Raw genomic sequence first — 14,025 nt, 5'->3', positions numbered from 1 at the left:
GAATTATACAGAAATGATCTCACAATGACAAATGCATGTCCATACAACAGAACATGATGATGCATAAATGAAACAAGGAAAGTAAACTTGAGGGGGAACAGTGCAATCCAAGGCAAAAAAGAACAGAAACGTAGGATATGATACAGACATTGGTTAGATACATCCAAAGCTGGAGACTATTAAAGATGTATGGAGCAAGGGTGAGCTGTACTGTAGAATATGTGATGACCAAGGTAGGGCATTTTGCGGGAGTCTCCCGGGCGAGTGTGGCAATCCCCCGCATCTGGATAATTCTGCCCACTTCCTAGTGAAGTGGGCAGAATTAAGTCCCAAACGCTGCGATTCCCGGTGAATCGCGGCGTTTGGCCCCGCCCCCGCTGTCAAATGACGCGTTTTGCGTCATCATGTCATGGGGGCGGGTCCAAAATGACGCCATTTTGGAGCTCCCCCGTTACGCCCACCTCCTCTGCAGGCTCCCGGATTTCACCAACAGAAAGTTGGTAAGTATGGATTACAAGGTGCAATACTGTGGCTAAATATCTCATAACCTCTTCCTCCAAATACTGGTCACTGGTGGCACAATTAATTGCATACAAGTGAAACCTCCCATACTGCGGTAAAACTTAATTATGGGGCTGATCCAGTTAGGAGTAAATCTAGCTTAAAGGTGCAATGTTGTCAAACCCATGTTGCACTGCGAAGGGGACAAATTTAAAATGTGCGGACAGACTTAGAGTAGGGGTGGGGGCTCATCCTAGCTAAATTCTAAATTGCTTTGTAAAAAGAAAGCTGCACAGTGTTTGTGTGCTGAATGCAGAAGCAGGAAGTATTTTCCACGCATATAAAATAAAATTGCATTTGCTGCTCTTGCATTACAGCATGGTATGTACATTTGCACCCTTTAGATTTGTTCCTAAATGTGCACCAAGTGTGACGGAAAAATCTATATCTCTGAACTCTGAATAATGCTAAAATGAATAGCACAACTCTAAAGGATAGGTACATGAAGTAATCAATTTCATTGAAAGACAACTCTAAAATTACTACAAACTTAGAAATGCACAAAGCATCACAAGGGGCATCATAGCAAACTGTTGCCCCTATTGAATTTATTTAATGCATTGGCAAACTGTTAGGTTTAATTATGACCCTCTTGAGGCAAAAGCAGCCACTAATTACCTGCTACACGCTGGACATTATACATTGTTAGGATAGTGCTGTGGTGGTGAGCCACTGAAAGGCGCCAATCAGTTAAACAGCAGTGCACTAGTGAAACAATCCCCGTGTACATGTACATTGTATCCACCTCTTCCCCCTCTCACTTGATAATGTGGTTTATGGTTAAAATCTAACTAATAAGAAATAAAGGCAATGAAGATACTGCTGCTTTTGATCCTAAATATAATCAGGTTTATAATTACTATTATATAAATAACATTTTTCTTCTATTGTAGTTCAACAACAAACTCTGAAGCATGGAAGAAGCTGTGAGTGGCAATTATAACCAGTCAATTATCACTCTATAACAACTCAAGTGTTCTATTTGTTCCTGCTGCTTCAACTACCTGTTCCAGTGACTTCCTGGTTGGTGTTCAGTGCCTCTCATCCACAACCATTATCTCCTCATGTTCAACTTGCTGTTCAATGGATTCCTCAGTTGCTGTTCAGTGATACTCATCCACAGACATCACTTCCTCGTGTTCAGTTCACTGTTCCAGTGATTTCTCAGTTGCTGTTCAGTACTACTCAACTACATCTATATCTTGCTCAAGTGTGTTCACCTCTCTGTGGTTTCCTCGCTGCAGAGTTTCTTCTACTCCTATGTTCTCCATACGGGTCTCATCTAACACTCTCTTAGAGGGCCGCGACCTGCGGGGCAGTGGCAGCAAAGCCCATACCTCCTTGCGGGGGTTCCTGGTGAAGACAACCTGTCCCGTTAGACTCCGCGCCTCTGGGAAGAGAAGTACAAAGTAAGTCAGCTGTTCCAGTGATTCCTCAGATGCTGATCAGTGCTAGTCATCCTCAGATAACCCTTCCTCATGTTCAGTTTGCTGTTCCAATGATTTCTCCATTGCTGTTCAGTGCTACTCATCAACAGACATCACTTCTCCTGTTCAGTTTGTGTTCCCGTTATTCCTCAGTTGCTGTTCAGTGTTACTCACCCACAGACATCACTTCCTCGTTGTTCCAGTGATTCCTCAGTTGCTGTTCAATGTTACTCACCCACAGACATCACTTCCTCGTGTTCAGTTCTCTGTTCCACTGATTCCTCAGTTGCTGTTCAGTGATACTCATCCACAGACATCACTTCCTCGTGTTCAGTTCACTGTTCCAGTGATTTCTCAGTTGCTGTTTGGTACCGCTCAACTACAGCTATCTCCTGCTCAAGTGTGTTAACCTCTATGTGATTTCCTCGCTGCAGAGTTTCTTCTACTCCTATGTACTCCATATGGGTCTCGTCTAGCAGTCTCTTTGAGGACCGCGACCTGCGGGGCAGTGGCTGCAAAGCCCATACCTCCTTGCGGGGGTTCCTGGTGAAGACAACCTGTCCCGTTAGACTCCGCGCCTCTGGGTAGAGTAGTACCAAGATAGACAGACCTGGGGATCCTATATTTCAATTCTGGATTGTGACATTGGCTTCTCAGCACTGCTATACCCTGCTGACTTTTATTAGTTGCCTTACCATATATTGCATTTCCAAACCTGTGTGATCAGTGTAATAAATAAAATACTCCATTCCACTTACATTCTCTCAGTGGTCTTCATATTGGGAGTTCTGACTATTTATCTAATATGTGTGTGTGTGTGTGTATAAATATATATATATATATATACACAAGTTAACCCGTGCATGATACTCATGCATTCTAGTCAAATCAAGCTACTTAAGGTGTTAAAAAGGTTCTTGTCATGCATTTGGGCCATAGCCCAGGCCTCAACCACCAACCACTCCCCACTGTCACCACCGGCAACCACCAACCACTCCCAACGGTCACTTCTCCTTCAAGAAATATATATATATTTTTTTAAAATCTTTATAAACACTTTTAACAATTAACAAATTAAATTAACAAATTAAAAACATCTTAGTATACCAAATTTCAGCCCTTTCTGAATTTTTTTTTCCACACACACTAAGAATTTAGTAGGTCAGTGTATAACTCCGCCCAGCAGGTGGCGCTGCAGCTTGGTTTTATTTTTTCCACACAGACAGACTAACACACGCCACTAGACATTTATATTATAGATATAGTCTCTGCTGTCATTTTATTTCTATGTATACATATTATGTTAGTGAGTTTCTACACAACTTCTTGATGTTGAGGTTATCACACACTCATAGGTTAAAATATTAAAGATGGTTTGCAGTGGGCAAGTGACACAGGGGATAAATTGGCTTTACTGACATATAAACTCACCATTTGCCAAAGTCAGCCATTACCTCTTGGTCCATAGTGGAGTGTGTATACCAAAGAGACATGATGTCCCTGGATCAGAGATTAAATCACTATTACAGGATAAGGAATATATGTGGTCTCTATAAGTCCAGTCCTCATGATGATAGAAGAGGGGGGTATGGGGATCTGAGCTCCCTATAAAGTGAAGAGAAGCTAATGTTAGCATAGGGTTGGAATATATAGAAGGGGAGTCCCAAACCTTCCAGTACAATAATGTAGAAAAAATAATCCCTTTGCACCAATAAATATGAGACAGTTTAATAAAACAAAACCAAAAAACATGCATGAAAATAAATTAATGAATATATGAAAATACAATCCACGTTGCAACCTGAATACAACATGTCAAAGGTATTCTCTTGCTGTCAAATTTTCTATATATATATATATATATATATATACATATATATATACATACATACATGCAGGGCTGCCTAGAGAAATTCATGGCCCCAGTACAGCAACTTCATGTGTCCCCCCTTATAGTCAAGCATGGTAAAAAAAATTGTTGTGCCGCATTTTTTTTTTTACCATGCAAGTGGTCGTACAATTGGGGGCGTGGCAGTGCATCATTGGGGGCGTGTCTAGCAGGTGAAAAGCACCAGGCCACCCTCTTACAGAAAAGTGCATTACTCACACATGCCCCCTTACTCAGCAGCTTTGCTCACATATGTCCCCTCTGCCCACATGATTTAATCACACGTGCCTCCCTCTGCCCACATGCTTTAATCACACTTGCCCCCCATTCTGCCCAGCACCTTTAGTCACACATGCCCCTCTCTGTCACCTTTAGTCCCAAATGCCCCCTCTCCGGCACACCTTCTTCTTACCTTATTCTCCACTGCACAGCATGGGAAGATATCCAGCAGCCCGCCGAGTACCATGTGACCACTGCAGTCACATGACCTGGCGTCTGAAGATACCTGAGCTGAAGGGGATTGAGCCACTACCGATCCCCCCTGCACTCAATAAAAAAAAAAAAAAAAAAAAAGTACTTTTAAAATAAAAAAAATAATTTCAAAGATAGGTCTCCAGTGGGGACTCGGGCCACCAAGCAGGCTTGCCAATTTGTAGCCGCCCCCTCCCCTCTCGGCTATATATATATATATATATATATCTAATATATAAATGCTTAGTGGCGTCTGTGTGTGGAAAAAAAAAGACCAAGTTGCAGCGCCACCTGCTGGGCAGAGTTATACACTGACCTACTAAATTCTTAGTGTGTGTGGGAAAAAAAATTCAAAAAGGGCTGAAATTTGGTAGGGCTCAAATTCATTTTCGTGAGGTAATTTTACCTCATGAACACACATGTGTCGGGAACTAACGCTCTTCCCCTGAGGAGGCCTGGGCTAGGCCCAAATGCATGACAAGAACCTTTTTAAGACCTTAAGTATCTTGATTTGACTAGAATGCATGAGTATCATGCACGGGTTAACTTGTGTATATATATATATATATATATATATATATATATATATATATATATATATATATATATATATATATATATATATATATATATATATATATATGTATATATGTGTCTTTTATGAGGCTATCATCATATTAACAGTAAGGGACCAGCAAAAATATGTTATGCTGCACAGTAGTGCCCCAGTTCACATCATACCTCATAATTGTGTCCCCAATTCATCTTATGCCTCATAGTTGTGCCCGCAATTCATACTTTGCCACAGTTGCCCCCAGAAACTCATAGTATGCCACAGTTGCCCCCACAAATACATAGTATACCACAGTTGCCCCCAGAAACATAGTATGCCACAGTTGCCCCCAGAAACACATAGTATGCCACAGTTGCCCCCACAAATACATAGCATGCCACAGTTGCCCCAAGAAATACAAAGTATGCCACAGTTGCCCCAGAAATATATAATATGCCACAGTTGCCCCCACAAATACATAGTATGCCACAGTTGCCCCCACAAATACAAAGTATGCCACAGTTGCCCCCAGAAACACATAGTATGCCACAGTTGCCCCCACAAATACATAGTATGCCATAGTTGCCCCCAGAAATATATAATATGCCACAGTTGCCCCAACAAATACATAGTATGCCACAGTTGCCCCCACAAATACAAAGTATGCCGCAGTTGCCCCCAGAAACACATAGTATGCCACAGTTGCCCCCAGAAACACATAGTATGCCACAGTTGCCCCCACAAATACATAGTATGCCATAGTTGCCCCCAGAAATACAAAGTATGCCACAGTTGCCCCCAGAAACACATAGTATGCGACAGTTGCCCCCAGAAACACATAGTATGCCACAGTTGCCCCCAGAAATACATAGTATGCCACAGTTGCCCCCAGAAATACAAAGTATGCCACAGTTGCCCCCAGAAACACATAGTATGCCACAGTTGCCCCCAGAAACACATAGTATGCCACAGTTGCCCCCAGAAACACATAGTATGCCACAGTTGCCCCCACAAATACATAGTATGCCACAGTTGCCCCCAGAAACACATAGTATGCCACAGTTGCCCCCACAAACACATAGTATGCCACAGTTGCCCCCAGAAATACAAAGTATGCCACAGTTGCCCCCAGAAACACATAGTATGCCACAGTTGCCCCCAGAAACACATAGTATGCCACAGTTGCCCCATAAATACATAGTATGCCACAGTTGCCCCCAGAAATATATAATATGCCACAGTTGCCCCCACAAATACAAAGTATGCCACAGTTGCCCCACAAATACAAAGTATGCCACAGTTGCCCCCAGAAACACATAGTATGCCACAGTTGCCCCCACAAATACATAGTATGCCACAGTTGCCCCCACAAATACATAGTATGCCACAGTTGCCCCCACAAATACATAGTATGCCACAGTTGCCCCCACAAATACATAGTATGCCACAGTTGCCCCCAGAAACACATAGTATGCCACAGTTGCCCCCAGAAACACATAGTATGCCACAGTTGCCCCCAGAAACACATAGTATGCCACAGTTGCCCTTAGAAATACATAGTATGCCACAGTTGCCCTTAGAAATACATAGTATGCCACAGTTGCCCCCAGAAATACAAAGTATGCCACAGTTGCCCCCAGAAACACATAGTATGCCACAGTTGCCCCCAGAAACACATAGTATGCCACAGTTGCCCCCAGAAACACATAGTATGCCACAGTTGCCCCCACAAATACATAGTATGCCACAGTTGCCCCCAGAAACACATAGTATGCCACAGTTGCCCCCACAAACACATAGTATGCCACAGTTGCCCCCAGAAATACAAAGTATGCCACAGTTGCCCCCAGAAACACATAGTATGCCACAGTTGCCCCCAGAAACACATAGTATGCCACAGTTGCCCCATAAATACATAGTATGCCACAGTTGCCCCCAGAAATATATAATATGCCACAGTTGCCCCCACAAATACAAAGTATGCCACAGTTGCCCCACAAATACAAACTATGCCACAGTTGCCCCCAGAAACACATAGTATGCCACAGTTGCCCCCACAAATACATAGTATGCCACAGTTGCCCCCACAAATACATAGTATGCCACAGTTGCCCCCACAAATACATAGTATGCCACAGTTGCCCCCAGAAACACATAGTATGCCACAGTTGCCCCCAGAAACACATAGTATGCCACAGTTGCCCCCAGAAACACATAGTATGCCACAGTTGCCCTTAGAAATACATAGTATGCCACAGTTGCCCTTAGAAATACATAGCATGCCACAGTTGCCCCCAGAAATATATAGTATGCCACAGTTGCCCCCACAAATACAGTGCCCCAAGTATATGTGCCCCTCAATTTGCTGCTCTTACTTACCTTTGTAGACTTGTCTTTCTCCAGAAACCTAGGTGGGAGCTGCTTCAGTACAGCAGCCGATGATGGCCGAAACAGAGCTTCTGCGCATGCGTAGAAGCTCCGTTTCGGCCATCATCGGCTGCTTTACTGAAGCAGCTTCAAGCGTCAGCGTGCCAGACAAAAGTGGCCAGCGTGCCACGTCTGGCACACGTGCCGGGGGTTGCCGACCCCTGATCTATAGTAATCATTTATTAAAGTAGTTGGGTTGAGCCCAGACTAACATAGCTTGAAACTTTCATGGACCCTGATCATTACATATCCAACAAATGGAACTTCAAAAACACATTTCTCATTTAGCATGCAATGAATATTTTATGAACTTGCTTTACATTACACCAATTTAAATACTTATTTATAATTATGAATACTTATTTATGCCATAAATGAGTGCAAATCATCATAAAATGTCTTTTAAAGAATCCTGGAATTGGTCCGTAGCATTACAGAGAAGACATGGTGTGACTCCATATTTACAGTGCTAATGTCTGGATTTTACCTTCTCATAAATAGAATAATTAACAAGGTCTCAATTGGGAATAATTATCCCTCACCCTCATAATTACCACAAGGGCAGATACCTTCATCCAGAAATGCCCTACTCCACCCAGAGATGTGTGAGGGCAAATTCAATGATTTTTCAGACCTCCCTCCATGTATTCCTGTCTAGCTTCACTCTCACAGTTATCAGAAGTTGATAACCTTTCCTATAAAGGCAATTGTATCAGGATACTGATCAATAGAACATTCATAGGATTTATGACATGGTAAAATGTCAGAGTTTGGGGTAACAAGAGGGTATACTCTGGGGAACAGCAGATACAACATGGAAGGGTTGATTTAAACAGTTTTGAAGACTATATTACCTCAATGTGGTTACCTCACTGATCTGCCAAGCAGTCCATGTAATATTTACACAAAAGGAAGACAGTGGACTAACCAGAAAAATGCCTTCATTAATTCTCCATCTTGTCAGGGTGTAGATTACCTACAGGAGTCAACAAAGAAATCCCACTATATGTCAAAGGTCTATTACCCAAGGCTAAAATTGGAAAGGGGAAACAAAATACCTAAAGTCTTCGTAAAATCACAATCTCAAGAGTTTCCTGCAGGACCACAGTCTAGGAATACAATATATATTAACAAAATCAAGTTCCCAACATGCCTGAGCTCAACTGGTATAGATGCTCAGTTCAATTTTGGAGAAGATACTTAGTACCTAGAATAGTTTCTCCAAGCCCATGTAGATGCTGGTGTTTCCCTGCTTGTTAGGGCAGACTTGAACCAGAGGACATTTTTCATCACAGTGAAGGCATAGGCCTAAGTTTTTATGGCACAACTGCTACATATATATATAGTCCGGTAGAGCTTTTTCAGTATAGGATCTTCTGAGGATTCTGTAGTTCACCGGTTCCCAAAGTGTGCGCCGCGGCTCCCTGGGGTGCCGCAGCGCTGTCACTGGGGTGCCGCGATCCCTAGCAAGAAGAAGAAGATAAAAAAAACAAAAAAAAAAAAACTTACCCATCATCCAGCGCCGGATCCTCCTCCTCACTGACTGCCGGGCGTGACGTCATCACGTCCGTCAGCCTCAGTGAGAAAGAGCAGCAGAGAGGACGTCCAGGAAAGCAGGTAAGTAAAGGAAGTGAAGGGGGGCACAGAGAGACACCATGAAAGAACACAGAGAGACACCATGAAAGAACATAGAGAGACACCATGAAAGAACACAGAGAGACACCATGAAGGGACACAGAGAGAGACACCATGAAAAAACACAGAGAGACACCATGAAAGAACACAGAGAGACACCATGAAGGGACACAGAGAGAGACACCATAAAGGGGACAGAGAGAGACACCATGAAGGGACACAGAGACACCATGAAGGGACACAGAGAGACACCATGAAAGAACACAGAGAGACACCATGAAAGAACACAGAGAGACACCATGAAAGAACACAGAGAGACACCATAAAGGGACACAGAGAGACACCATGAAGGGACACAGAGAGACACCATGAAGGGACACAGAGAGAGACACCATGAAGGGCATAGAGAGAGATACCATGAAGGGGACAGAGAGAGACACCATGAAGGGGGGCAGAGAGACACCATGAAGGGGGGCAGAGAGACACCATGAAGGGGGACACAGAGACACCATGAAGGGGGACACAGAGAGGCTGAAGGGGGACACAGAGAGGCTGAAGGGGGACACAGAGAGGCTGAAGGGGGACACAGAGAGGCTGAAGGGGGACACAGAGAGGCTGAAGGGCTACAGAGAGAGGCTGAAGGGGGCACAGAGCAACAGGCTGAAGGGGGCACAGAGCGACAGGCTGAAGGAGGAGGACAGAGAGAGACATTGAAGGAGGAGGGCAGAGAGAGACACTGAAGGAGGGGGACAGAGAGAGACACTGAAGGAGGGGGACAGAGAGAGACACTGAAGGAGGGGGACAGAGAGAGACACTGAAGGAGGGGGACAGAGAGAGACACTGAAGGAGGGGGACAGAGAGAGACACTGAAGGAGGGGGACAGAGAGACGCTGAAGGAGGGGGACAGAGAGACACTGAAGGAGGAGGGCAGAGAGACGCTGAAGGAGGGGGACAGAGAGATGCTGAAGGAGGGTGACAGAGAGAGATGCTGAAGAAGGGGGACAGAGAGAGATGCTGAAGGGGGGTCAGAGTTTGAGCTGATGAAGAGGGACACAGAGTGTGAGATGGCGAAAAGGGGGACACAGGGTGTGAGATGGCGAAGAGGGGGACACAGGGTGTGAGATGGCAAAGAGGGGGACACAGGGTGTGAGATGGCGAAGAGGGGGACACAGGGTGTGAGATGGCGAAGACGGGGACACAGAGAGATATGATAAAGGGACACAATGTTATGGTGAAGGGGTCTAAATACATCTTACGTCATTTTGACCCAACTACTTAAACAACGGGACTACCCGGTAATTATTTTTGCTTAGGGGTGCCTTGGAAAAATTATGGTGACCCTAAGGGTGCCTCGAGCTGAGAAAGTTTGGGAACCACTGCTGTAGTTTAAGCTGGAAGAGAGTCATAGATAATCCTGTACTTCCATTCATTCCACCTATCTAAGTCTGCAGACAATTTTATTGGTGAGTTGCATGGTATTTTCCGAAGAATCTGCAAAAGGCAAAAGGGTAGAGGACTACTGAATCATAATCGTACATATGCCTGTATGCAAAGGCACCGAGAGGAGTGGGGCGGGTAAAATAACCGGTGTCCAGGCTTTCCAGGGGGCCCAGGCCCACACTGCAGACCACCAGCATATTTTTTTCTCCTTTAACTTGTTAGCAGAGCCAATCAGGAGAGGGTGCGGAGCTAATATCAGATCTGCCCTGTCACTAATGGAGAGAACAGATGGCAGCAGGTATTTACAAAGGCCCGTGAGGAGGGGGGGGGGGTGTAATATGCCTGACAGGCATTGTATATAGCTGTGGAATTGTTTGTGTATTACAGTGTGTGTATGAGTGTATACATGGCATTGTGAGCATTTGTGTATGTGTATAGCAGTTTGCGCATGTGTGTGAGTGTATATATATATATATATATATATATATATATATATATATATATATATATATAAATATATTTTTTTTTATTTTTTTTAAAGGGGGTTATAGAAGTAATAAATCTTTACAAAGAACCTTCCTCTGAAACCATATCAGCTCAGAAGATACCACTCAGTCATAGACATCAGGCTGGGACGGTAGTATACTCATCACAGCTCAGGACAAGGGGCCCGATTCATCAAAGTCCGCAAACGCATACGCATCTGCTAAATGGCTCTGCGCATGCGCGAAACGACGCTTAAGCAGCGCAAAACACTACATACGCTACTCAAGCACGGCAGATACAGCTCTCAAAAGGCGACTCAATCTCAAACTGCAACGCAAATAGATTTGAGATGACTGCTGACCACTTGAGAACATATGGGTGGGAATGGGCGGAGAGTAGGCGCGGACTGGGTGGAGATGAGCTAGTACTTGAGTAAAGTAGGCGTTATGCTTTTTCACTTGAGAATAGTAGGCGTTCCCTCTGCCCAGATGAGTGAAACTGACGTCACTCCTGTCTCAAATCTTTCACAAAAGTTAAGGAAGGCCAGGGTCATGTTTAACTCCAATACAGCTAGCTAAAACCACTAAACGCCTTTAGGAGCATCTTTTGCGTTTAAAATGCAAAACGAAATATGCACAACATACATACATATCAATACAGACTGCCTGTGGCATTTTTTTTTTTATTTTTTTTTTTATTTTTTATTGAGCTTTTAGATATCTTACAAATGTTTCATTAGTATGTTTGTGTAAATTAAGCTTTTTTTGCTTTACATACCCCTTTCTAATCAATGCAATTCGCAAGTGCAACATGTTTGATGTTATTTTGGCCCTTTGGCCTCAATACGGAACTGCCGGAATGCCGGAATTAGTTAGCTGGAAATAGCGCCCTCTGCTACTTACTGCCTCTTCAGTAAAGAGGACTGGCTTTTATAGGCCTGTACACTGCTAGCCACATATCTTCTCAGCATTATGGGGAGAATCCAGGTCACAGTGCATTCCGGCTGCCGAATGGTTGCCTCAGTGCATTCCACATTCATTCCGGCTGCCGGAATGGTTGCCTCAGTGCATTCCACATTCATTCCACTGCCGGAATGGTTGCCTCAGTGCATTCCACATTCATTCCACTGCCGGAATGGTTGCCTCAGTGCATTCCACATTCATTCCACTGCCGGAATGGTTGCCTCAGTGCATTCCACATTCATTCCACTGCCGGAATGGTTGCCTCAGTGCATTCCACATTCATTCCACTGCCGGAATGGTTGCCTCAGTGCATTTCACATTCATTCCACTGCCGGAATGGTTGCCTCAGTGCATTTCACATTCATTCCACTGCCGGAATGGTTGCCTCAGTGCATTCCACATTCAATCCACTGCCGGAATTGTTGTGCACACTGCATGGGTAATTATTTCATTTTATGTAAAATGTCTCCCAAACAATAGACTTTGTCATAAATATTTATGATAAATCTCCAACCATTCTGAACAATTACCAATATCATTAGTCTCAATATGTTACATGCCTGATTTGACAGTTGGTGATGGTGCGTTTGCAATAACAAATAATATTAATAGACATATAATAACTCGAAACTATATTTTAGGGTTTTACACACATGATTTATGCAAATTTAAAACAAGTGTACTATTACCACAGGGACACTTTTAACAGCAACACAAATAGTGTAAGGATATTAATGATCCCTAAGAGCCGAGGGCTGGTGAGGACTCGAACCCACGTAGCAAGCTGGCAAGGTGGATTGCCTAACTGCTACACCACTGTACAAGTGGTGATGTCAAGGGAATAGAATACAAATTAAAGATGACCAGCAACTTCTAGCATAAGTTGTTTCCCTTAAAACATGGGGAAAAATGCCAATACTTGGAAATATTATACCCAGAAAGATTTGGTGCATGCAGAGTCACAATTTATGCATATCGAAATATATCCATGTTGATAAATACAAATCAAAAATAGAACATTTATTGCTCCCATTTCTACAATTTGATTTGGTTTACTGAGTTATACTTCACATTGAAACACCAACACCAAACTGCACATTAACTAGTTAGCACAGCTGAATGACTGTCTTAGACCTGATAAATTGGCCATGTTGCAATTAATATGAACAGCATGATGGATAACGTGGTATTAAAATATTAACCCTAGATAAACACACACATTAATAAAAACACTATTTTACTAAAGCAGCAGGAGCTGCAAAAATGTCACCAAACAAACGCGAATTAAGCGCGTTTGCGAATCTTATGCTAAATACAAGCAGTTGCATATAGTTTTTTACTTTTAGGAGTATGCTTAATAATGTGTTTTATTAACTCACTTGGTGCTTAGGGTTGACCTGGGGCCTTGAACTTCTGCACTTAGTATTGGGGGGTGAAATACATAACCACTACACTATCGTGGCACATCTAAATGTAGCACATGCAAATGAATCATACGTCATATAATTGTACTTAAAACTATTTTACCCATACTATTGCCACAACACTAACAGCTTAGCTCATTAATGACATCTGTAATCATCCTTATAATCTCTACTTACCTACAGAAAATAAACGTTGCTCACATGTCAGGTCACTTTTACACAAAACCACACTTGGCTAATTAGAACGCACCTGCGTGCTCCTAATGACGTGTCCGGCATACTCTCCGGCCTACTCACCTGCATTTAATTCACTAATTACAGTGCTACTCAAAAAGACCTTGCTTGGCCTTCTGTGTTGTTGGGAGATTCACAATTCTGGGTAAGTAGCCTGTAATGGTGAAATGTTTCATAATCTCTGCATTTTATTGCTGTACCTTGCTCAACACTCATGTTTATTTGTAGGAAAAGATATTGGTGAGATACAGATAGAAAATTATGCTGAAAGGTCCTAATGGTTAAGAATTTTATGTTGAAGGTTAGTGGAAAAGTCTTTAATTAGCTGCAGAGTTTGAATATTGAGGCAACTGTGTAGACTTGGGATGTGTCTCTGCATAGATACCTCTCGACTGTAGTGACACACATAAAGATTATCCATCTATATTGATTTATTTTGTACCTGTTTACCCTCCCCTCCACAGATCTTGGTCCTGGATTGTGTTTTTTGGGTGTCTAGTGATTGCTTATTGACATT

The 14,025-nt window shown here is 43.1% G+C and overlaps 1 non-coding gene across 1 annotated transcript; it reads right to left on the bottom strand.

The window, feature by feature from the left end:
• Window positions 1-10,993: 10,993 nt before the first annotated feature.
• LOC142104695 (small nucleolar RNA SNORD31) lies at window positions 10,994-11,062 on the bottom strand. The gene has a single exon (XR_012679640.1). It is a non-coding gene; the product is annotated as a small nucleolar RNA SNORD31 (small nucleolar RNA).
• Between the last annotated feature and the right edge of the window lie 2,963 nt (window positions 11,063-14,025).

The sequence above is a fragment of the Mixophyes fleayi genome, chromosome 10 (genome assembly GCF_038048845.1).
Source record: "Mixophyes fleayi isolate aMixFle1 chromosome 10, aMixFle1.hap1, whole genome shotgun sequence".
NCBI classification, from domain to species: Eukaryota; Metazoa; Chordata; class Amphibia; order Anura; family Limnodynastidae; genus Mixophyes; species Mixophyes fleayi.
Note: the sequence above shows the minus strand (reverse complement) of the source record. Positions and strands in the feature narration are given on the sequence as shown.